This window comes from Rousettus aegyptiacus, unplaced genomic scaffold (genome assembly GCF_014176215.1).
Source record: "Rousettus aegyptiacus isolate mRouAeg1 unplaced genomic scaffold, mRouAeg1.p scaffold_m13_p_9, whole genome shotgun sequence".
Classification (NCBI taxonomy): domain Eukaryota; kingdom Metazoa; phylum Chordata; class Mammalia; order Chiroptera; family Pteropodidae; genus Rousettus; species Rousettus aegyptiacus.
The window spans coordinates 3,618,607-3,643,165 of record NW_023416312.1 but is presented as its reverse complement, the minus strand read 5'-3'; the positions used below and the strand labels follow the sequence as shown (position 1 = coordinate 3,643,165).

General features: G+C 42.1%; 1 pseudogene; it reads right to left on the bottom strand.

Moving 5' to 3' along the window:
• On the bottom strand, positions 1-24,024 carry LOC107497620 (annotated as a pseudogene).
• Positions 24,025-24,559: the final 535 nt, after the last annotated feature.

Here is a 24,559-nt window from a genome sequence, read left to right as displayed (position 1 = left end):
TCAAATAGCACTCATGACACTTCGCCATTCATAAGAAGTATGTTCTTATGAGAGCCCTCATAGACACCTTTGCTAACTTGAAATGTTTGTTTAGAATTTCTTCTGAGCCAAAGTTTTGTACAAGGCATGTGTGCATCCTAGAGCTAACTCTTCAATCATCTCTGAAGCTTTAGCTTTCACGTGATTACTGTTTTTCACAAGCACCTTTTAAAAACATCTCTCCATGAACTCCTGTGTGCTGTATTAGGTTAAAGAAAAATGAAGGTGAAGCAATGAGAACACACATGAGCAGCTGGCTTCGCACGTTAGCCCCATTGTGCATCCTTCACCTGGCCAGTGGTCTTATGACACCTGCTCGGTAAATGTTTGCTGCAAGAAAGTTAACCCGTTATTAGAATTACACAAAGCTTTGATTATTCACTCAGCAGGGTTGTTTCATTTTTTTTCCCGTTTTTTCCTATTTATGTTTAGCATTAACTTAAACTTTTTCCTGTTTTTTGAGGAAGAAGACACATTTCATTTATCCCCCGTATCACTTCCAAGTGCTTACTAATTTATTTAATGGCTGAATACACGTCTTATACACATTAGTTTTTTTTGTAAAGCATCTGGCATAGTGAAGCACTCAATAAACAAAATAAGCAAAACATACATGAATATATAAATGAACATACATACAATAAATGAAACAGTGTAGAATGGATCAATAAACTAAACGTTTTCAAAGTAACAGAATTTTTTGGACGGAGGTAGGATTTCTTGGTGGAAGAGTATAAGGAGGGGGCCGCGATTAGGGATGGATTTGACCCTGCAGCCATCTGGGATGAGCTGCTTTTCAGCTCCCATGTCTTGAAACGCATCCACATTAAACTCACTAGAGCCCCACTTCTGGGAAATGTGGGTCTTTTGATGGCCAGGGAACTTGAACTTGGCCCTGTGTAGAGTTTCAATTATAGGCTCCTTGTTCTTCAGCTCGGTAGGGATGGATATGGGTACTTGGCCAAGGTGGACCCTGGCCACCGTGCCCTGGGGCTTTCCAAAGGCACTCTGCTTACCCATCTGGAATCTGTCAACCCTAGCACAGGACAGCATCTTGATGCAGACGACATGGGAGGGGTGGAGCCGCACTCAGATGTGAAACCATCTTTGCCACGGCTTTTCGCCGTGTACTTATTGGCACAAACACGGGCAACCTCAGGGCCTTGGAAGAGAGCTACTCATATCCATCTGATACCACGTGGCCACACAGGGAACTTGCCCACTTTTATCTTCTTCCGCCTCAGGTCAAAGATTTGGATCTTGGCATCATCGGGTGGGTCGGTGAGCCATGGTGACACCTTCGGTTTTGCACCAGAGGGAAAGAGCAAAAGATTTTTTAAATACCGGAGAATTATAGCAATCTGACTCGTTGGTATAACGAATAGTTCATTTCTCTCTCTCTTGCCCAGGATTTCTCAGCCCTGGCACTGACGCCATTTTAGGTCAGATAATTCTTTGATTTGGAGGCTGTCTTGTGCATTGTAGGATGTTTAGCCGCATTCCTGTCATTGACCCCAAGACGCCACTTCCTCTGCCTTATTTCGGCAACCAAAGATGTCTCCAGACATTGCCAAGTGTCCCCTGGGGGCAAGCTCACCCTTAGTTGAGGACCGCAGCTCTAAAGATCCTTTGGTTCCCCATTTCTTCTCTTCTCTCCAGCTACTTGTTTAATAACGTGTAAATCATTTTTAAACGTCTCTGTGTTCCTCCAGCGGCACAGTGGACGCCGGCAGATCTCTCGGGTGTCTGATGCACGTTTGCCTTTCCCATCTTTGCTTGAGGAACTGTAGGACCTTATATTTATAGCAGACATCACTTGCCTGTCACCAGCATTTTCGGGCCGAATCAAGCTGTCAGACTTTGTTATGTTGAAGCTGCCGTTGCCGAGTCGAGTAAGCAAGAACAACAAAAAATGCCTTCTGACTTCCCTAACAAAGAGTCCCGGTTGACAGATTTAATTCAATCAAATTGATTCCGAGGCATTATTTCATTAATAAATGACGACTAGAACTGCCATTTCTGAGATGTCTTCGTACTCTTCAACTACAGAAGGGGGTTCGCTTCTTAAATTATGCAAGCATTCTTGATTATTGTGTCTCATAAATGAGACTAGATAATGAGTTGACGAGTATCTGTTGTATTAGTCATTACTTACTGTGTAACAAATCACTGGCCAAACTTCGTGGCTTTAAATAACAAGCGTATATGATCTCAGTTTGTGGTCAGGAATTGGGGAGCAGCTTAGTCAGGAGCTGGGATGGGGCGTCCGTTCACTCGTGTGGCCGCTGCACGTAGGATTACCAGATTTCACAAAACAAACACACAAAACCCAGGATACCCAGTTAAATTTGAATTTCAGAAAACAAGGAATACCTTTTTAGTATGTCACATGCAATATTTGTGACATACTTATTATATTAAAATTATTGGTTATCTGAAATTCAGACTTAACTGGCATTCAAGTTGTTTTTTTAATCTGATTACCTTATTGGCAGTAGGTCTCAGTTCTCTGTTGTGTAGGACCCATCCGAAGGGCTGTTTTCATGTCATCATGGCATGATGGCCAGCTTCCCTGAGAACAAGTGACAGAGCGGTGGAAACTGCATCGTCTTTTATGGTCTAGCTTCAGAAGTCCCATGCCATCATTTCTGTCAATTTCTCTTGGTCATATAGACAAAATCTGATAGACTGTAGGGTGTGCTCACAGGGTGTCATCTTGGAGGCTCGTTCCCACATTTGTATTTTGGGATTTGAGGGCTGCTGGGAAAGTCTTCCTCAGTCTCTAAGTGTTACACTCCATGGCAGGCAGAATTCTAAGGTAACCCCTAATGAGTTGCATCTTGTGTAATACCCTCCCCCTTAAATATGGCAGAACCTGGGACTTGCTTGTGGCTAACAGAATATGACCAGGGTGATGAGATGTCACTCCCTTTATTAGTTTGTATTATTTGGCAAAATTGATGGGATTTCATTTTCATAATTATGTTATCTAAATCCCTCTTAGCCTAGTGGAGCCAGAGAACCTCCCTTGCCGGCCTTGAAAAAGCTGTCATGTTGAGAGGCCTGTAGCCTGTGATAAGGAAGGTAGGTAGACTTCAGGAGCAGGTAGTGGCCCTTGGCTGACAATCAACAGGAAAGGGGTGTGTGTCTCAGTTTTACAGTGACAAGGAACTAAATTTGACCAACAACCTCGTGAGCTTGGGAGAGGACCCTGAGACTCCTGAAAGGAATGCCACCCTGGTGACGCCTTGATTGTGGTCTTGTGAGACCCTAAAGCAGAGGACCCAGCTAATCTGTACCTCGACTTGTGCTGCATGGAATCTTAATATGTGTTGTTTTGAGATGCTAAACTATCGGTAATTCGTTATGAAGCAATATATAACTAGTTCACACCTCTACATTTTCCACTGCATTGGGGCCGGTATTCTAATCTTGGGAGAGTATTATTAAATCTTAATTCTCTTCACACGCCTTCAATTAAAATTTATACACTTTCACAGTGTGCCTGAAAAGAGAAATAAAGCGAACTTGCAAAACTTGATTCAACAAATAGTCATAATTAAATGTGGAGAAGAAGTTCAGATTGGTGAACAGCAGGGGACTTTGAGCACACAGCAAGATGCGCTAACTTAGCCTAGGAATTCAGGAAAGGGCTTCTGGAGGAAGCGATATTGAAAGTCGGAAGAGCCAGAGTTATTTGTTATTTAAGCAAAAAAGAGAGGCACAGAGTATGAAAACAATTTTTAAAAAGTACAAACTACCATGGTATAACTTACCAAAAAGTGCATAAATTCTAAGTGTGCAGCTTGAAAAGTTTTCACAAAGCAAACACCCACGCAACTATTATCTGCCTCCCCAAAGCCTCTCTGCACCCCATTCCAGAGTGTAACCCACCCTCCCTCTTTGTCCTGACTTATAACACCGTAGTTTAGACTATTTTTGTACTTTATATACTTGGACTAATATAGTATGTGCTCTTCTGTAGCTGGCCTTTTGTCTTCAATATTATGTTAGCAAGACTCATTCATGTCGCATACAGCTGAAGTTCCTTTTGTCTTATGGATGGATAGTGTTCCCTTTTTAGAAGATATCGTGTTTATGCATGCTAGCGTGGGCGATCTGGGATGTTTCCTATTTGGAGCGACTATGTATACCGCTGCTATGAACATCCTTGTCCATGGCTTTGGTGAACAGCATACATTGAGTAGCTACCCAGGAGTGGAATTGAGTCATAGGATAAAGGCATTGGACTTTTGAAGTCAAGGAGGGGACATCTAATGTGGTTTACAGGGGACTAAGCAATCTAGCACCAGCCTGCCTTTTCAAACTTGGTTTCGAAATATAAGAAGGAGACGGTGGTCTAAACAGATCTCAGAAGGGTGGGCCAGTGCTAGGTTGCTCACTGCCTTGCCAGTGCCCTTGAATTTGGAGTTTATCATTGGGAGCCATTAAAGAGATAAAGTAAGTGAAGATCAAAATACATGAAAAATATATCTTCCTGGCTACTTACGTATTGGAGAATGAATTGAAAGGAGGCAATCCTCTTGCAGGGAGACAAGTTGACTGCTATTTCAGTAGTTGTGAACTACAAAAATATTTTGTAAAGGGTTATCGAGTCCGGTGCTGATGTTTTCTGAAGGGCCTGTATTTAATCATTGTTTTTTGTTTGTTCGTTTGTTTTTCCTGGATCAAAGAGAGGACCTAACTGGCATTTTTCACAGAAGAAATGCGGAGGGTGATGGAGCTGCTGGTGCATTTTCTTTGGCTGTAATGCATTCCTGTAGTAGTCATGCACGAGGGCCAGTGTCCTTTGACCATAGTACATTGTGACCTGTGGAGAGAAGCGCGATTCTAAGCTCGAGTTGAGTGGGCGCCATTGGTTCTCTCTGGCTGGACATGTGTAGTCAATTCTCCTTCCATACACTGAGCCAGTTCCATCCAGAATGGCCCTCTCCCCATGTTATGACTAGGCTTCCCCTCACTGACTCCTGCTTCTAAGCTGTTCATCATGCTGTCTTTATCCATCCTTACCCAGGCTTAAGCTAAGTGTCCACACCATGCTCATCTTCATTGTGTTCCCTGCTTCGCTTTATAGAAGGCTAGCTCTCCAAATAGGTTTATACTCATCCTCACCAGTAAGAGTTGTACCTGCCTGAAGCCTGGTTCATGTCTCTTCCCCATGTGTCCCCCGTCCACTCTTATACCCCCCCGCTCAGTATGCCAGCCTGTCATAATCTTTCTCACCACTCTGTATCCATTTGCTAAGTCCCATCTGTTCTATCTAGAAAACCTTCTCAGAACCAGATTTTCCTTTCCACACTTACTGCTGATTTTCTACTCCCGTTTCGCATACTCAGCATTTCTCGAATGACCCCACAACTGATCTCCTTGCCCACTCTCCCTGCTCTACTTAATTTTTTTCACTATGTCCAGAAACTAGTGTCTCTTCGACACTTCCCTTCCACCTACAGCCCCGATCAGGGTTTCAGTCTTAGAGCTTCTGAGACTGTTGCTGCCCATTCTATAAAACATATGATCACCGTTCTGGAAAGTAATGAGATGCATGGGCCCAGAATAGACCCACATTCCTTGGTAATGGTAAAAAGAGGCAATTATTTCTTAGCCCTCTAAAAGCTCAGTCATTGCCCAGATCTCACTTGCACACTGCTCATCCATTGTCTACACACCCTGCCCCAATCTGCAGAGGCTCGAGGATTAGGACTCCCCTCAGAGCCGTTCTTGGTATACCATGTAACCATCTACTTCTACCAGCGTTGGGTCCCCAGCTCCTACTGACCTCTTACCCCAAACCCATCTCATGCCGGTCTCTTCTCTCTACGTCTCCTGCCATGCCTTAATTCAAACTCTCGGCATCTCTGGAATTATCCGTAACTAACTTCCCTGTTACCATCTCCCCTTCTGTGATTTATTTACAACTATCCAGATTCCTCCTCAAATACTATACTGCCGTGTTACTCAAAACCCTTTTAAGATTACCTCCATAAGGACATATATTTTATGGCTATTTAATAATATTCAATAATACGGATATATTTTGTTTATCCATTTATCAGTGAACATTATAACAACAAACACATTTCATTTCATATCATCTCATTTCATATCATTTCAGTTGTTTCTAGCTTTAGAGATTATGTTTAGTGTTGCTATGAATATTCATGCACAAGTTTTTATTTGCATACCTGGTTTTTAGTTCTTTCGGTGTACACTGAGGAGTGGAATTGCTGCAGCATGTAGTAACTCTATGTTTCACTTTTTGAGTAACTGCCACACTCTTTTACACAGGGACTGCGCCATTTTACACTCCTACCAGCAATGTATGAGGGTTCTAGTATTTCTACGTCCTTGTCAACACTTGTTTTTTTCTTCTTCTTTATTCTTTTTCCTTCCTTCCTTCCTTCCTTCCCTCCTTCCTTCCTTCCTTCCTTCCTTCCTTCCTTCCTTCCTTCCTTCCTTCCTTCCTTTTTTTTTTTTTAATATTACAGCCATCCTGGTGCATGAGAAGTGGTATCTTGTGGTTTGACTTGCATTTCCTTCGTGGCTAATGATGTTGAGCGTCTTTTCATGTGCTTTTTGGCCATTTGTGTATCTTTTTTGGAGAAGCGTCTATTGAATCCCTTTGCCCTTTTGCCTGTAGGGTTGTGTGTGTGTGTGTGTGTGTGCGCGCGCGTGTGTTTGTTGTTATAATGTTCTAAGCATTCTCTATATATTCTAGATAGGAGACCCTTCTCAGATACATGACTTGCAAATATTTTTTCCCATTCTGTATATTTTCTTTTCACTTTCTTTATAATGTCCTTTGATGTACAAAAGTTTTTAATTATGATGAAGTCCAATTTATCTTTCCTTTTGTTGCTTGTGTGTTTGGTGTCAGTTATAACCAAGAATCTATTGCCAAATCCAAGGCCAGGTCTACTTTCAGATTTCCACTTCCCACTTCATATGAGCCTTCATCTGTGGTTTACACAAAAGTGAATGAGCCCCTGGACATGCCATTTCCTTTACCTAACAACCCTCTTCCCTTCCTTTCAGATCCAAATCAAATATCACCTTGGCACATTCTCTAAACCCATAGGGAGTGTCATTTACTCAAATACCTCCCTCCTTCAGGCACTGATCCTATCTCTGTACTCACCCTGGCATATAGATTTATCTGTGTCTTCTCTCCTTTTAAGATTGTGGTGCTTTGAACACAGAAATGAATTTTATTTTGCTCTGAAGCCTATGCCTTTAGTAAATGCTCAATGCTTGTGGGATGGATGAATGCATGAGTGATTATGAGAAGCCACACGTTCTCTTGTCATATAGCTTTAAAGCCACTCCTTGTATCTCATCAGTGTTGTGGAGAAGGGAGATAGATTTCCCACTGCAAGGGTCATATAGGTGTGAGAGTGATCGAAACACATGGCATTGCCATTCGGTACTGAACACCCAGCGAGATGTGTCGTGTCTCATCTACTCCCTGTGGCTTTTTTTGGAGACCTTCCAATTCTCTGAGGCAGCCGTGACCCTCTTTGCGTCAGAAGTCAGGGGAAGGGAATCTCACACAAGGCCTAACTTGGGCTTCATATTTCTAAAGAGATACCCCACATCCTATTTTATTTAAGACTAGGGACATGCTACTAATAAGGGAAAAAGTCAGTCATGGCAGTTAGGAATTCTTCCATAGAAGTATATGAAAAATGAATGCTACCCAGCTATGTGAATTTTAATCTGTTATCCGATTCCAAAGACAACCTTTACCTTGGTTACTTCTTTTTTTCCCCTCGGTTCTTCTCCAGCGTATCTCATGCTTTCTCTTATTCTCCCCTTTTGTCCTTGTATTAGAGAAATAAGAGGGACTATGCTTTCAGTAGAATACCGTTTCTTATACTTATGTTTTTTGTAGTTCATGAGGGTGGGAAGATTACCTTTCAGAGGAGCCAGGTGCATCTGTCTACATGAACAGAGCCTTTCTTAAGTTGAGATGAGAAGTGGCCCTGACTTTGCACCTGGGTGGTCATGACTTCATAGAAAGGCCACACCCCGTGAGCTCACAGCCCACTGTGAAATAGCACCTTTGCCCATGTGAAGCCATGATATTGTAACCTTTGCAGTGTCCCCCATTAGTCCTACACAATTAGTTCTGAGAATTCACAAATAGCCCCCACACTCCTAGGGAAAGGCAGCCCATTCCCTAGCCATAGTAACAACGAGAGCCCAGAAGAGGATCTAAAGCTTTCTTATCCCGCACTGTTACTCTTTGAAAGCCAACTCATCAGTGACAGTCAGCTGATTGGAAGCTGCTGACTCTGAACATGTTTCTGAGGCTGACCACGCCTATCTCGTAGACAAATGTAACCTCAAAACAAGTCCGTTCCCTAAATCAGTAATTTGCTTTGCTCGAGGAGATTCTGTCTGCCCAGCAAAACTCTCCCTTACTTGAGTAAGAAATTCAGGCTTTTGATTTCAGAAATTGTGTGATGGTCTTATCCTCTGTCAGTTTTCCATTACCTCTTGAATGTCTGTATATCCCAGTATTGCAAAGTTTAATCATTTGTGCTTATATATGATATATGATATGATACTAAAGATGATAGTTATCAAGCATAACAGTGTATCCACGCTATTATGTGATGTTGAGTCTTATAGTTATCGAGCATAAATGAAGGTATATTTTACATAGTTACAGTTTAAGAAAGGTGTTATATCAAAAGGGATTGGATCAGCATTTCATTTATTCAATTTTTAAACTCATAGTATGTATGTATGTATGTATGTATGTATGTATGTATGTATGTATTTATTTATTTAGTGGGGGTTAGAAAAGTTGAGTTTTCAAATTCATGGTCCCTGAGTCTATTCAGCCTGTGAGTGTGCTTTTAACAATAGTTAAACCGAATCTAGAAATATGAAAATTTCACGTGTACATCTAGATTTTTATGTTTTCTTGGAAAAAATGGTAACTGTGGCGTTCCAGGGCCTCACACTCAGCAGTAAGGAAGGAGCTGCTGGTGCTGCCTTTCAAGGGGATGCATGCTGTCCACCCCAGCCTCAGCATTCCTGTCATTGCCCCAAGAGGCACAAAGATAAGCAATTTCTGTTTATCTTTCTCTCATCGTTGTTTTTCTTATAATAGAGACCTGCTACTCTGTACAGAATTCCCTGTCATTTAATTGTTTGCATTGACTGCAGTATAGTTTCAGAGACTGAGTTCATTTATAGGCTTTTAAACTTGACCCTTTTGACCAATTTGAAAAAAAAAAACAAAAACAGAATGACAAAGCCTTTACCAGTCAGCTTATATTACAAGTCCTTTTCCCTCACTGGTGTGACATCTTGATTTCAGATTCTTTCAAGGCTAAACATTTAAGTGTTTATACCTCACTATTTTTGGAGGCTTTCATCTTTTCTCCTCACTTCTTCCATTAATAGCGTAATCTTCCTTCTTTTAAAAAAGATTTCACGCCCTGCCTTTTTTTTTTTTTTTTCCTGTGGTAAATTGTAAAAATGGCCACGGTTATTCTCCTTCCCCTCTCTGTGATCTCCGGGCATACTCCCCCATGCTGATTCTGGGCTGGCCTTGTGGCTTCCCGTGGCCAGTGAGACCTGAACAAACATGTTGCAAGCAAAGACTTGGAAAGCGTTTTGCATTGGGGCTTAATCTCAGTTCCGAAGCTTGCTGAGCTTGCTGAGCTTCAGAACTGTGACTACCACCACGTGGATGCGCCCGGGTCAGCCCGCCAGATGATGAGAGACACATGGTTAAGTCGTCCTTATCACCCCAGCTCTTGCCAGCCAACTGCCAGACATTCTAGACCATCCTAGACCAACCTGGCCCAAACCAGGAGGATCATTTAGGTGACCCACCGAATTGTGAGAAGTGATACATTTTTATTGTAATAAATTTTTATTTAAAGCTACTATATTGGGGGGTAGTTTATTATGCAGCAAAAATTAACTGATACAACCCAAATTTAAGAATAATATAGTGCAAAAAAAGACCTGAATTTTTGAAAAAATGTCAGTATCATGAAAGAAAAGGAAGACCAAAGAACTATTCCAGATTGGAGGAAAGTAAAGAGGCATGAAAATCCTATGTAATATGTTATACTGGATTGGGTCTTTGACCGGTTGGGGAAATACTCTAAAAGACGTTGATGGGGCAATTGGAAAAAATGGAATATGGACTGTTGAATAGATAATAGTATTGTGATAATATTAACTTTCTGAATTTGATAATTATATTGTGGTTATGTAAGAAAATATCCTTGTCCTTAGGAAATATATGCTGAAGTGTCATGAGGTAAAGTGGCAGGATTTATGCAACCTACTCTCTGAGAAAAATAACAAAATTATATTTTCTCGCAACTGTGGCAAATTTTTAAAAATGATAGGTCTGGGTAAAGTTATATATGGGGGTTCGTTATACTATTCTCGAATCTTTACTTTAAATTTAAAAATATTTCAAATAAAGTAAAAAGGAAAACCTTGACAATTGAAATAAAAAATTAACTGGTATCACCCCAGTTATCCTAAGAACATTATCTCAATGCAGTTGTCTTACGCGAAAGCCGAGACACTTATTTATGTAGACATCGGACCTGGAGGCTTATGAGTGAATTGGGAAATGGAATCATGTTCATTCGATGTCAAATACATGTGGAGATATAAACAGAAGCCCTTTAAAGGTATTGGGTAGTGGAGAGAGTGCTGGACAGGGAGCAGAAAATCTGAAATTTTGTCTTGGTTCTGCTACAGCTGTTTTTTATGTGTTAAAGCAAATTATTCAATTCTCCTGGATTCAGTTTTCTTCCTAGATTAAATAAGAAGGTAATGTCTTAAGGTTCCTATTGATGCTAACACATTTATAAAATACTTATAAAATTAAACCAAATATGTTGATAATCAATATCTAGTGTTAGGATCTTAATGACTCTTCGTTGTTAAATGAACTATATTTATGGCTATAGATTGGTACCTTGTTAAGTAGAAGGATAATAGAGGTATAGTGGGCGTAGGCTTGAGTCATTACTTGGTGGCCCCTGTAGAAGGTAGACTATCTGGGGTTGCTATTAGCAGAGAATGATTTTTTTCATAATCATAATAGTGAAGCCCTCATTGATGATCAGGGAAAGTGATACAGATTGCAAGGATTGAGACTGGTAAGGACACCACCCCCCATACACACACATACATATAACCTTAGCTCCCCTAAATGACACAGGAAAGAAGAATCACAATGACAGAAATGACAGGGTGGCATATGGAACAGAAAGACACATTATAATCTGGAAGACATGCAGTGGATTGCCCATAGGGAAGACTTGTATTTTTAGCAGTACTAAAATTTAGCCCAAATAAGAATGCCAGTGTGATTGTGAAAAAATGTCCTGGACCCTTTTGTTGTTGCCAAGGATTTGGGGCACATGGCGCAAAATGACTTTTTTTTTTTTTTTTAAAGAAAAGTGATCAGATATCTCTGGCTCTTAATACCCTGTGACCTTGTTCTGCATCCTCGCCATCCTTCTTTTCTCTTTATGGCTTACTTTCACATTTCTTCCCTCCTGTTGCTTTTACTCTTTTCGTTCCCTTTCTGAAGGCTGGCGGCCATCACGATCAATATTTAATCGCTTTAGGAGTTTCTCGAGAGAAGGTCACCATTTACCAAAACTTTTCATCGATGTAATTATTCGGCTTGATGAATCTTCACAAACCGAATGTACTTTGTAAGCAGCACCGCCACTCCGGAAGACTTTACCTGCATCCCATCAACTGTTTTCAATGTCTGTTCACATTCACTTGCTCCCTCCAAAGGTACCTAACCACCATTCCAGCTCCTAAGAGCCTAGATTAATTCCGTCCAAGTGAAACGTTATCTTTTTGCTCAGTATGTGTGAGATTCATCCATACTGGTGCACGTAGCTGTAGTTTCTTCATTTTTATTGCTGTTCAGTATTGCATGTAAGATACACCACAATCTATTTGTCCACTCCGTTCTTGGTAGGCGTATGTATTGTTTTTGCATCGTATCTCTTATGAACAGTGCTGTCTGAATATTCCGGTTCTCGACTTTAGGTAAATACATGTATGTGTTGGGTATATGCCAGGGAGTGGAATTGCTGGGCTGTCGGAGATGGATGTGCTGAACTTCAGTAGCTGTTGTGAGGACACTATTTCGTGAGCGCCTTTTATAGGCCAAGACTTGCCATGCCTTCTCAATGAGGCTTCACAAAATCCTTTCAGGATCTTATCGAGCTTATGCTGCTGCTGAAGACTTGGAGGTTAAGAAGGGTTAAATAAACTATGCAAGGTCCCTTATTGTTTGGACTGGAACAAAGATTAAAACTGAGTCTGACTTGACTTCAAAGCCTGTTTATTTTATTTTATTTTATTTATTTGTTTTTTATGATGTTTTCTCATAACCTCCTGATCACTGACTCACAACCATGCTGGGCTATTTTCATATGATTTAAGGATAAATGACAGTGGCTTTCTAAGGAGTGCTGTCTGTTTTATTGGTAATGTTCTATTATAAAAACCTTTGATGTTTGTATTGCCTAGAAATACTGGCACAAGGAAAAGATGCAAATTGGTAGAGATCTGTACTCTCTCTGTTTGCAGGTGAGGCAGAGATACTTACTTGTCCCCTCAAGATCTGAGCTGCCCTTTCTATAGTGTTGAGCTGTTGCTGGCAAACCGGGACTATTCCCCTTTATCTAGTGGGACCATGTGATAGGTTCTCACCACAGGAACATGGATAATAGTGATGTGTGTCATTTTCAGGCATAAGTAGTTGAAAGCAGATGTTCCTTCTTCTCTGTTTCTTTTTTTTTTTTTTGCACATCGGACAGGTACAGAGGATTTAGCATGGGCCTTTGAATCCATAGTGATGCTGGAGCCATGGAGGTAGCCTGTGCCCCAAATCACTGCTTGGAAGAGAGGAGAGCTGACTGCTAATCTGAAATGCCTATTTGGACCTTGCATGAGTGAATGCTAAACTTCTGTTGTGCTAAGCCTCTGAGATGTGGGGGCTTATCTATTATAGCAGCTTGCGTTACCTTAACTAACATACCAGAGAAGTCTCCATACTGACCCCACCATTCCCACCTGCTTTCATCATTTGGATTCTGCTACTTCTTCCGTGGCTGAAACCTTGAAGACTTACTTCTCCGCCTCTCCTTACTGGCCAGGATCATAGGAATTAAATGCTCTACTTTGCAGGGCCTTGATCCGATTATCTTTGTGAATCATCCTTAGCCCCATCATTTATTGTGTGCGCTGTGACAATGTGATGTAATTTTATGTAATTTAGCCTTTGAACCTCTTTTTTCTTTGTGAAGGAAGCCATTACAGAATGGAAAAAGGCCTTTTTATGGCAACAATGGAAAATTTACTGGAACCTCTTTTTATACATAGCCTTGCATTCGTACAAGTCTTTTGTGCTTTTTTTTCAAATGTCAAGCCTTGCTGAAGCTTTGTGACACAGGACAGGCAGCTTTTATTATCTTTATTGGGCAGCTGAAGAAAATGAAGTGCAGAGAGGTTCTGTCATGCTGGACTGGAAACCAGACTTGTGACTCCAGCCCATTGTCCTTTTGGCTCCTCTTTGACGCCCCAGTGTCTATGTCAAGATTCGGGGAATTATCACAGAATTTCCCAAACCACATTATAACAGGCTGTTACATTTGGGATTCTTCAGTCTCGGTCTGAGGAATAAGTAATTTAAAGAAATCAGTAATTTCTCAATAATTTCTTTAAAGTTGGCTTCTTGTAGACTAATTTTACATTAGTTCCCCAAACTTTATGAACTTATCACATGGCTGTGACGTACAGCTGTGTAGACTGAACAGTCCATAACCACGTCTGTCAGCTCATACAGTCAGATCATGGACAATACAAATGCCACGAGACCCAGGTAAGGGTTTTGGCACATTCTAAGCACAGATCTGAGTCCTGTATCAAGAAGTGTAAGCCCTTCCTCTTTCATTCTGCTTCGAGATTATGAAACTAGCAAGTTTCCCAAATTCTGATGCCTACCATCTCTTCCTGTGTGCCCAGTTTCCTTCTTTCCAGATTTACTCTGGATACCTGCCATAAAGTCATATGTAAATGTTCTTTCCTTGGTTTGCCTGTCGAATAAGATTTGTCCTCCTTTCTCTGCTGACCTCTCTTCCTTGTAGGTACCATTTCTTTCCAAGGCCTCCCCATCAGCTTTCATACGAGCTTCAAGGTGATCGACCAAACCATGGAGATTTTGATCCTTAGTACTCATCACACAAGCTGCACCTCATCGCTGTTTTTTTTTTTGTCGCATAGATCCCTCTTGTGGAATACCCTCCCTAACCGCACCCACTCATCCGAGCCCTGCTTGAGCCTTACTCTATGTTCGGGGTGCCTCCAGCCCGTCTGATCTTCCTGTCCTCTAAACACGGCCGTGGATGCTGGGGAAGAGCCCTGGACTGGGAATCAGAATCTGTGGTCCTAGCATGACAGTTCCATGGACACCGTGGCCCTGGGCAAGTCACTTGGCTCTCTGAGCCTCAGTTTCCGTTTCTGCAAAATGAGAGCATTTGGCCAATGACTTCAAAGTTTCTTTCTAGACAGCAATTCTCTTAAATTAGGCTTGATTTAAACTGATGGGATTCAACTAAGTTTTTGGCACAGGTACTTACCGCCAGGAAATGGACCAAAACTATCTGAATATGCTCTGGTGTTTGAGTTTTCCCCAAACACCAGAGCACATTCAGATAGCTTTGGTCCATTTCTTGGCAGTAAGTACCTAAAGACCCAAATCAATTGAAACTTTTGGGGAATAATTAAATCATGCATTTATTCTTTCACTACCATACATTTACTGAATGTATTATCTATTGTTGCACAGCAAATTGCCTTAGAATTTAGTGGCTTAATACAAGATATTCATTATTGCACAGTTTCTGTGGTCAGGAATCTATGCATAGCTTAGCTGGGTCCCCTGGTATAGAGTATCTTACAAGGCTGAAATCAAAGTGTTGACCAGGACTGCAGTCAACTAAAGGCACAGTACTGGTGGAGGGTTTGTTCCAAGCTCATCTGTGTGACTATTGGTTGATCCGGGTCCTCGTAGGTCTCATAGGTCTGAGAGCCTCAGTTACGCGCTGGGTGTTGGCCAGAGACTCCCTCAGTTCCTTGCTACATAGGCATCATCATAGGGCAGTTCAAAATACGGCAGTTTGCATCTTCAGAGTAAGCAGACAATAAGAGCCAGAGAGAGAGCAAGGCAGAAGTCACAGTCTTTTGTAACCTCATCTCAGCAGCGACATCTTGTCACTTTTGCTGTATTCCATTTATTAGTGGAGACCAACAAATAGCCATGTGCTTTTTCCATTGAGTTGTGAACTAATTGAAAAAAATCAGACAACTAGGTGAGGCAGATGGGAGGCCTAAAATGCAGACATCTCTTACTTAGTGTTCATTTTCTCTTAATGAAAGCAGTTGTTCTGCAGGAAAATGCTAAAGGAGCCCTTTTCCAGTTATTTTAAATAGGAGAAAATTACTGTGCATTACAAATCAACCCTAAACCCCCAACCAACTAAAACACGTTAAAATATCCATATGTAAAGAACAAACTGTTATATCACTAGGTGAAATGGTTAAAACATTGCTTCCTTGATGCCAAATAATGAATATGGTTGTTACTAAGCAGTTGCTTTGTGTACAGTCATATCTTTCTTAGTGCCAGCAACATCCTTGCCTCTCTCGATGCTCTGGAGCACTAAAAAATATCTGTGCATATGCTTCTGATCCATTTAAACTTGATTTATTCCAAGTGCCAATTATATTAGGAGTGAAACTTGTGATGTTTCCCGCACACTCCTTTGTTAAAAAGGTCGTATTGATTTTTTTAAGGCATAAATGTAATTTTTGAATACATCCTTCATTCACCTGAAAATTACTGAGACGAAGTTTGGATATTAAAAAACCAAGAGGACTTTTCCTGAGTAAATATTAGCTGAGGACACATTCTATGTGGTATACATGTGTCACTTTTATTGTCAATAGTACTGAGATTGGAGAATGTGATTTTACAGCTGTGGGCAAGCTGGCTCTAAAATTCTATGCTGTAGAATTAGTCAGACTTATCTGTTGAGTCACAGATTGTGCTGGAGAACTGTGGGCTTTCCCTGAAAGGAAATGTTGAAAACATTTCCATTTTGGTAAAAACACATGGCCGAACCAGAGCACAACAAGAAAGTCTGGAGGCTCGGCAACCGCCCAAGAAAAAGAAAGTGGAGGAGGCAGGGAAACACCTTCAGACTCCACTGTCAGATTCACTCACTCTTCCTTGCCAGCGAGGGGCTGAGGTTGATCAGGAGGAGTTCCTAGGGAGCTCCCTCCGCGTGGAAAGACACTGCCCAGTCTGGGAGACGTGACCCTTGCCCCAAACCTTGCAATGAGGTTTCTATCACTTTACGTGCACTAATCTGACAATGGCATTGCCAGTCAGGTGCTGCTGTCCTTTTTGCCATTACAAATGAGGAATCTGAGAGTTTGAGAGATTATTAAGCAACATATCAAAGGAACAGGAACAGAAAGTGAGACATTTGAGACTCGAACCCAGGCCTGTCCAACGCTAAAGCCTGTGTTCTTAACCACAGAGTGATGATACCTTACTGTTTGGGTATCATGCTTACTCTTGATTATAACCGGAAGTGAAGTGTCGCTGAATTTTTAGCTAGTAACCTGGTGAATTCTGACGAACTTTTCCTGGTAAACATTTTATCCATGTTTATAGGATCCATGTTGTTCCTGTCTTTGTCCAGGCTAGAATTCTTTTCCTTTGCTTAAGTTACGTTCAACAGTAGATGGATCTTGTCAGGTTTTAACAGGAATATTTAATTTCAAAACTTTAGAGATTACCCCTCTCTCATCTTCCTCTGATCTCCTCTATCCTCTGTAGCCAGAATTACGTTCAGAAATGCAAAATCGATCTTGTCCTTTCCCAGCTTAAAACCTTCTAATGACATAGCATTACTTACGAGAGAAATCCCAAGATCTTTTTCTTTTTAAGAGGTAGAGCGGTAAGATTTGTTGAAGCGCAGGGTTACAGCTTTCTTGCAAATGGGGGTACCTGAAAGTGGGATGCCTCCGAGGAGAAAAAAGCTTCTTCTTTTATAGGTCTCTATGCTACTCCTTCCCTGTTGTGGTCTGAGGAGACGCAAGCCTCTTTCTGATTGGTTTGTTTAAAGGTCTCTGTGCTTTGTTTTGTTTTGTTTTTTTCTGATTGGTTGGCATGTTTCCACTCCTTGCTCCAGGGTGTTGATTTGGGCCCCGTGACTGCATGCAGCCTCAAACTAGGCGTTCCCACCATAGACGACCCTGTTCTGCTTAACATTTACTAACTTTTCTATCTCGATCTACACCTTGGAACACATAACCTTAACTGCCGTTGGGGATGACGACCCCTCTGGCTGCTTCATGCTGAGGAGGGGTATCGAAAGGAACAGTAGTCAGGGGCAGTCAAGGGTCTATCTAAGGGTCCACGGTAGAACGATGTGTTCATTCAGTATTCTATATTGAGGACCATTTGCAGTTTGATGGCATCTAGGTGAGAAGAAACAAGCTTTATTAAAAGATTTAATAGGGCCAAGACGCTAGGACTATGATAATCATCAGTATGAGTCCTGCAAAGGGAAGAAGCCAGGATGCCCAGCTCCTGGTCTTAGACCAGGACCCCCATGATCCACTCAATTATTGGCGGATCCTTGAGACCCTGTCAGTGAGCTTTTTGGCTGCATCCCTGACTAAGCTGGACTGATTAACATAAAAACAACAACCTTCCTCTAAAAATAAACAGAGTCCCCCTCTTTCAGCTGTTAGACGGTCAAGTCCCCTGCGGTTTTGAAGAACTACCCCCACTAAAGAGTCAAATTGATTTTGTAGAGTAACGGTGCTTTTGGATATGTCATCTAAACTGTCAGATAGACCTTTATACATATTCTGGTAATAAGAGAGGGAGGTGGATAATCGGGCTGTGGCAGTGCCCACCCCTGCAGCGACACCAAGGCCTGCAAGAAGGGGAATGAGCTGTATTGCTCGTTTGGCGCTGGTGAGCACTAAAGGGCCGGTCAAAGACTGATTGTTGGGAGCTATGTTTACTTCAGGGGCCAGATAAACTAGGCTGCGGGTTCCTGTCCATGTAAGCTAAGAGGTTAGATTGGTTGGATCTTCAAATGCAAATAAAATTGTGATTCTGGGTGTACTGGAATGCAGAAAAAGGCATCCTTAAGACCTAGTACTGTAAGCCATTTGGCTCTCTGAGGAATTTGGATAAGTAGGGTATAAGGACTGGGCACTACTGGGTGTATAGGAGCTACTGCCTCGTTAATAATATAGAGATCTTGAATGAGTCTCCATTCCCCATTAGGTTCCCGTACGCCTAAATGGGAGTATTACATGGACTACTGCATTCCTTGAGAAGATTCTATCCTTTTAAATTTTCTATTATTTTAATGGGATCTTCCAGTGCCTCAGGTTTTAAAGGGTATTTGTTTTCGGAGGGAGAAACGGTGGGGTCCTTCAAATGAACACGAATGGGTGTGGCCATCAAAGCTGGACAGAAGGACCCTTGAGTGGCCCATACCTCAGGGCTAACAACCCTTTCAACTAAAGCAAGACAGTTTTGGGTCTGTCCTGGGGCCACTAAAACAATGTTTCCTCATTCAGTCATAATGTCTCTCCCTAATAATGGGGTAGGGCTTTCCAGCATGTTCGGGAAGGAGTGAGAATCTAAAGTCTCCCCATATACAGCCTAAAGGCTGAGAAAAGAATGTGGTAGTTGGCTTCCCAGAGACTCCTCGTACAGTCATACAGCGGGTGGAGGGGGTTCCAGGATTAGAGAGGAGGACAGAGAAAGTGGCTCCTGTATCCAGAAGGAAATCGATGGGCTTTCCTTTGACCTCTAGGATCACCTGGGACTCCCGTGTTCCTCTGGACAGCTGACGTAAAGGAGCCACAGTGAGGCACCCTGGGCCTCTTCGGTCCTGTTGGGTCTGCTGGGCTGCCAGAATTGGGTCCAAGGGTAGAAGCCTTCAAGGACAATCTGCTCTCCAGTGACTACTTCTGCAGATAGGACAGGGCCCAGGGGGTCTCCTCTTTGGTCCTTGCTTTTGTGGGCAATCTCTTTTCCAGTGGCCTGGTTGTCCATAGCTATAACAGCTGGTATTTTGGTCCTGGGTACCCTGAGGCCAAGCCATTTGTAAGGCCACTACTAATATCTCTATCTTTTCCTTAATTTTCTTTTCCTGGTCCCATGCCTCCTCTTGATCTCTATTATAAAGGACCGTGATGGCGACCTTAAGGAGTCGACCTAGAGTTCTTCAGGTCCTACAGCCCACTTCTGTAATGTTCGTCGAATGTCACAGGTGGATTGAGTAACAAATTTATTCTTTAAAATTAGTTCATCTTCTAAGGTTTCTGGCAAAAGAGCAGTGTGTTTGACTAAGGCTCCTCTCAACCTTTCTAAAAATCCCGAGGGATTTTCACCTGGCTGTTGACTAATGGTCGACGGCTTAGAATAATGAAGGGGTTTGACCCTAGTCCTCTTCAGTCCTCTAAGATACTTGCCTGGAAATGTCTCCTTTGCCATCTGCCCACAGGGCTGTTGGAATCCCATTGGGGACCATCTACAGGCACAGCCTGTTCATCCATGGGGAATTATTCAGAGAGATCATCTGCTCTAGAGTTCTTATCATAGTATGCTAAGTGTAGGCCATCTCCAGACTTTCAGCGGCTTGCAGAACAGCTCGTTTCTTGGAAGTAGTCAAAGTCTGGTTCAGAAGTAATGTAATATATTTCCAAGAAAGTTTGAATAACAGAGTCAGATCTTGGAAGGCTTCAATATATTTGTCTGGTCTGGGTCGTCTAGAAACTTGCCTAGATCCCCTCGAAGATCTTGAAGAGAAAAGGGGACTTGGACCCTCATTGGGTCAGATTCACTAGGCATCTCTTATAGTGGGAGTAGGTTCTGTCTGTATTTAGGAGGTTCGCTATTAGGTGACCACAGAATAAGGAACCTTGATTAAGGGGGACAGGTTGGCGAAGCCAGCAGGGCATTTGAAGGGAAGGTTAAGTGTTTTGGATCAGAGTTTTCTGGATCTTTGCAGTTGGCTTGTGGCAGGATTTGTTTGGCAAGGAGGGCAGGAGATGACAGTCAGAAGACTTGGGTCAATTTCACAATTGTACATAAGTCAGGGTTATCTTAAAGCTGAAAAAGTTTGCACATGGGGTACCTCTGACCATTTGCCCTCCCATCGGCAGAAAAGGCCTAATTGTAAGATGGTATTTTAATTTATACTTCCCTGCGATGGTCAGACCTCCCCACCATCTGGTGTGTACTTGGGCCACGCATCTGAACAGAAGATCAGGCGCCGTTTCCTTAGGGACTGGGGATCAAACTGGTCCCAGTGTTTCAGGATACATCTCAAAAGGGTGCAAGCGGTTTAGGGTTTGTTGCCCATCTGAAAAGGGTGGAAGAGAAGAAAGCGTCCCTTACTGTCCCTTCCTTCTGCCACAGAGTCCTAGGGCATCTCCTAGACTTGTAGATTCTGGCGCTCTACGCAATTAGACGCCAGCAACCGAGGAGTCATGCGTCACCAGGAGTAGTTGCACTTACCTGGCCTGCCACCCATACCCCTGTGGCCTGCCACTATGTGTCCATGTGGTGGATCCCTTTATCCCTTTTTGAATTGACTGAGATCTGGTCAATAAGATCGGTGGCCAGCAATTAGGTGTTGGGTGGTAGAAGGATGTAGTTCTCGCCTTTTGGCATTTATGAAATTCTCCAAACAGAACTTAAACCAATCTTTAGTATGAACTAGAAACTGGATGACTGAGATAAGGGTCAGACTATGGGAGAGGGGATGGAAGGACAGTTTTAGCTTGTAAATAATCTTCCAGAGAGGGAAAAGTAGTTGGTTCCACATTCCAGGTAGATTTGTGAAGGTCAGTGGGGCCCTTTAGGAAAAACAAGTTCCAGAAATTTTCTGCCAGGATATCCTGAGACCCCTGGAAAGAGGATAGGTGACCTAGGAGGCGGGCAAGATATTCGGGCCTTAGGAATTGGAGCCTGAGTTCTAACTGATGAAAGGAGCAAACGTCATAACATATACAGGTTTTGAAAGCCTGGCAGAAACAGCAGATATTCCCACAGCAGCGCTGAGGACATGATCATCTATCCTTCAGGGCCTTAAGAAGGGCTCGATGGGGTTCAACAAATGCCCTAGCAAGTCAGGAAAGGAGGAGTCCCTTAGAAGCCAGTGCAGTCTGGTACTGAGTAGTGTCCATATCTCTTACCCTGAATGCGATGGAGGTTTGGCGTCAGTGGACCATGAACATGGTTGCTGGAGGAGGTCAGATGGGGGAGGCCTTGGACCATCACATCGGAGAGGACAGGGTATCATGGGAAAGAGAAGACAACAGCCACAGAAGCGGCCCTACCAAAGTGATGCCCTAACAGGTGGGTGGGCTGAGAGAAGCTGGGCGGAAACCTTCAGAGTCCACTGTAGATAGTCAGGGCCAGGACCCTCAGTTGTTTCTGGATGGTCCTCATGGACACGCGTCACCTGGAGTCCTCCATGAAAAGAAGACGGAATCTTAAGGCTGTCATTGGGTTTGGAGGCAAACAGAGGCTCCCAGCAAAACATTGGATTGTGTGTTCGTTCAAATAAGTGAGAAAGGTGACTTCTTGTTGTAGGATTCTGAACAATTTGGAAGGGATAGAAGCTGAGGAGGTATAGCTAGAATCAAAAAGAGTCATTTCCTCAGTGGGGCTAGAGAGGAATGATGTAAAATCGGCCCTAAGTTGTTGGTAATCTGAGGTTTGAGGTCCTCTCGCCCCTGCAGTCGACCCCCAGGCTGGATGGAGCTAGGATATAGTACCTCCGGGGCGATTTACAACCTAGTGTTGCCTTCTACTTCGTCGACAGCTTGGTAAATCAGTGTCCAAAGCCAATAAGAAAATTCCTGTTAAGAGGGAACTAATGTGAGCGTGTATTGAATGTTTCCTTGAGATATCTCCCAGGAACCACTAACAGGACCTTTTTGCCTATTTTGATATGTGATGTTCAGATATTTACAGTCTGCAAACCCTTATGTGTGAGCCCATTTTAACAATATTGCAGAGCAAAAAAGAAACAGAAAGTTGGATCCATCCAAGGCTTTCCTAAGATCAATATCATAATTACATTTTAGACCTTCCAGGTATTAGTCTTCTGCTTTGTTTCAGAAAAGCAATTCCATTTTCCTAGCATGGTCTCTTAGAAATAACACTGCTTCTCCAGGGCTCTCTCAAAAATTTTCCCTCAAAGGAGGAAGAGAGGCAAGCTTTTACCTTTTCACCTCCTTTGCTCCTATGGCTCTTCTCTCTCCTAAACTGAATGTTCATTGATGCTCTCAAAAGACCAGGCACAGAGAAAGGGCAGATGTGAAAATATTTTATAATATTAACAGCGTGAATATAAGCCGTTTGCAGTGCTTTCTGACACTCTTTGCTTTCGTTACTTTATTTAACAAACATTGTGTTTGTTGTCTAAAAATAATATTTTGCTAAGATAATATAATGCTAATAAGATTTGTTGAACACTTGTTATGGACTAGTGATTGTTCTAAGCATTTGACATGAATCGACTCCAAATTTCATTAGAATTCTGTGAACTAGGTGGAGTTTACAAATCAGAACTCCAATGCATAGAGAGTTTGGAACCTTTGCCCATAGGCTCACAGCTAGTAAAGGCAGAACTGAGATTTGATCCCAGACAGTCTCACACCAGCAAGTGCATGTTCAACCTCTAACCTGTATCTGACTGAATCTGTATGTACCTTACACTGGGCTAAGTGCCTGGAAAGCTAGAAACAAATTAGACACAATTGATACCTATATTGGATTAAATAGTATTTCCCACAAATACAGGTCCACTTGGAACCTCAGAATGTAACCGTATTTGAAAATAGGCTCTTTGCAAATATAATGAGTTAAGATGAGGTCATATTGGGTTAAGATGGGCCCTATAAAGTGTCCTTATAAGGAGAGGGACATTTGGAAATAGAAAAGATATACAGAGGGGAGATGGCCATGTAACGATGGAGGCGGAAATCAGAGTGATGCAGCTGCAAGTCAAGGAATGCCAAGGACTGTCAGCAACTACCAGAAGCTGGGGAGAGGCAAGGATCTAGAGCCTTCGGGGAAAACATGGCCCTATTGACACCTTGATTTTCATGTTTCTAACCTCTGGAACTGTGACAGAATAAATTCCTGTTGCTTTAAGCTACCCAAGTTGTGATAATTCGTTACAGCAGCCCTAGGAAACTAATATAGTGCCCTTGAAAGTCTCATAGGCTGGTAGGGAATATGGATATAGAAATGAATAATTAAAATGATGTGATAAAACCTACAAAATCAACATATAAAATGTATATTTTGTATGTCCATAGTGATATATATATTGGATATATACAATTGTATATAAGCGTATGCCCATCATGACAGTTTTTTGAGATTGATTGAAGAAGCAATATCATGGGCGACTAAGAGCACTGGTTGTGCAAAAAGACTGCCCGAGTTTGAAGCGTGGCTGTGCGCCCTTGGCAACTTACTTTACCTCCATGCGTGCCACTTTCTTCAACCATAAAATAGTTTTCAGGTACCTTTAACATTCACGATTGCATTGTATTGTCATAGCAGCCTTCAAAGATGGAGAGGTAGGGCAGACGTCATTCTCATTCTGCAGATGTTACCTAGCATCACAACGCTAATACCTGATGGCTGGACGTACCTCCGTGACGGCAGACCAGTCCCTTCACTGTGTTCTGTTTCATTGTCCTTATCTGTAAAATGATGATCAGAATGCTGTGGCTGCTGCTGGTGATGATCATGATCATGGTCATGGTGGTGGTGGTGATGCTTTTGCTGTTGGTAGTGATGGTGATGATGATGATGACTCTCATGTGCTAAAGACCTTCTCCACGCTAGGCTCTCTGATGGGAAATTGTTATTCTCCATTTTACAGGAGAATAAACTGAGGCTGAGAGAGAAACTTGCCCAAATTCATCATTCCTGGACTTGGCTGAATTTATGTGCAAGCAATTTGTAAACTATACCAGTGTCGTTCCCATATTAGTTACATATAGCTAAAGTCCTTCTAATAACTTCCTCTTACTTGCCCTGGTGAGGCTAACTTAAACTTTTTCAACATTAAAATTAAAACAGTGTTTTTCTTTCTATGTTAATTCAGAGAGAAACAATTAAAACTCTGTTGTCCCCTTTTACCAAAGAAGCATGTTCAGACTGTCTCTAGATGTGGTCTTTTTTACTTTTAGCCTTTTAATATTTAGATGATGATTTAAAATTACAGTACTTACAGTAGACCACACAGGAAATGACACCATTCATGTGTGAATAGTGTCATTAATTAAAGGTGATTAGGAAGGGAAACGAGAGACTATTTATTCAGTATCCATTATGTTGGAGGTACCAGTCAGT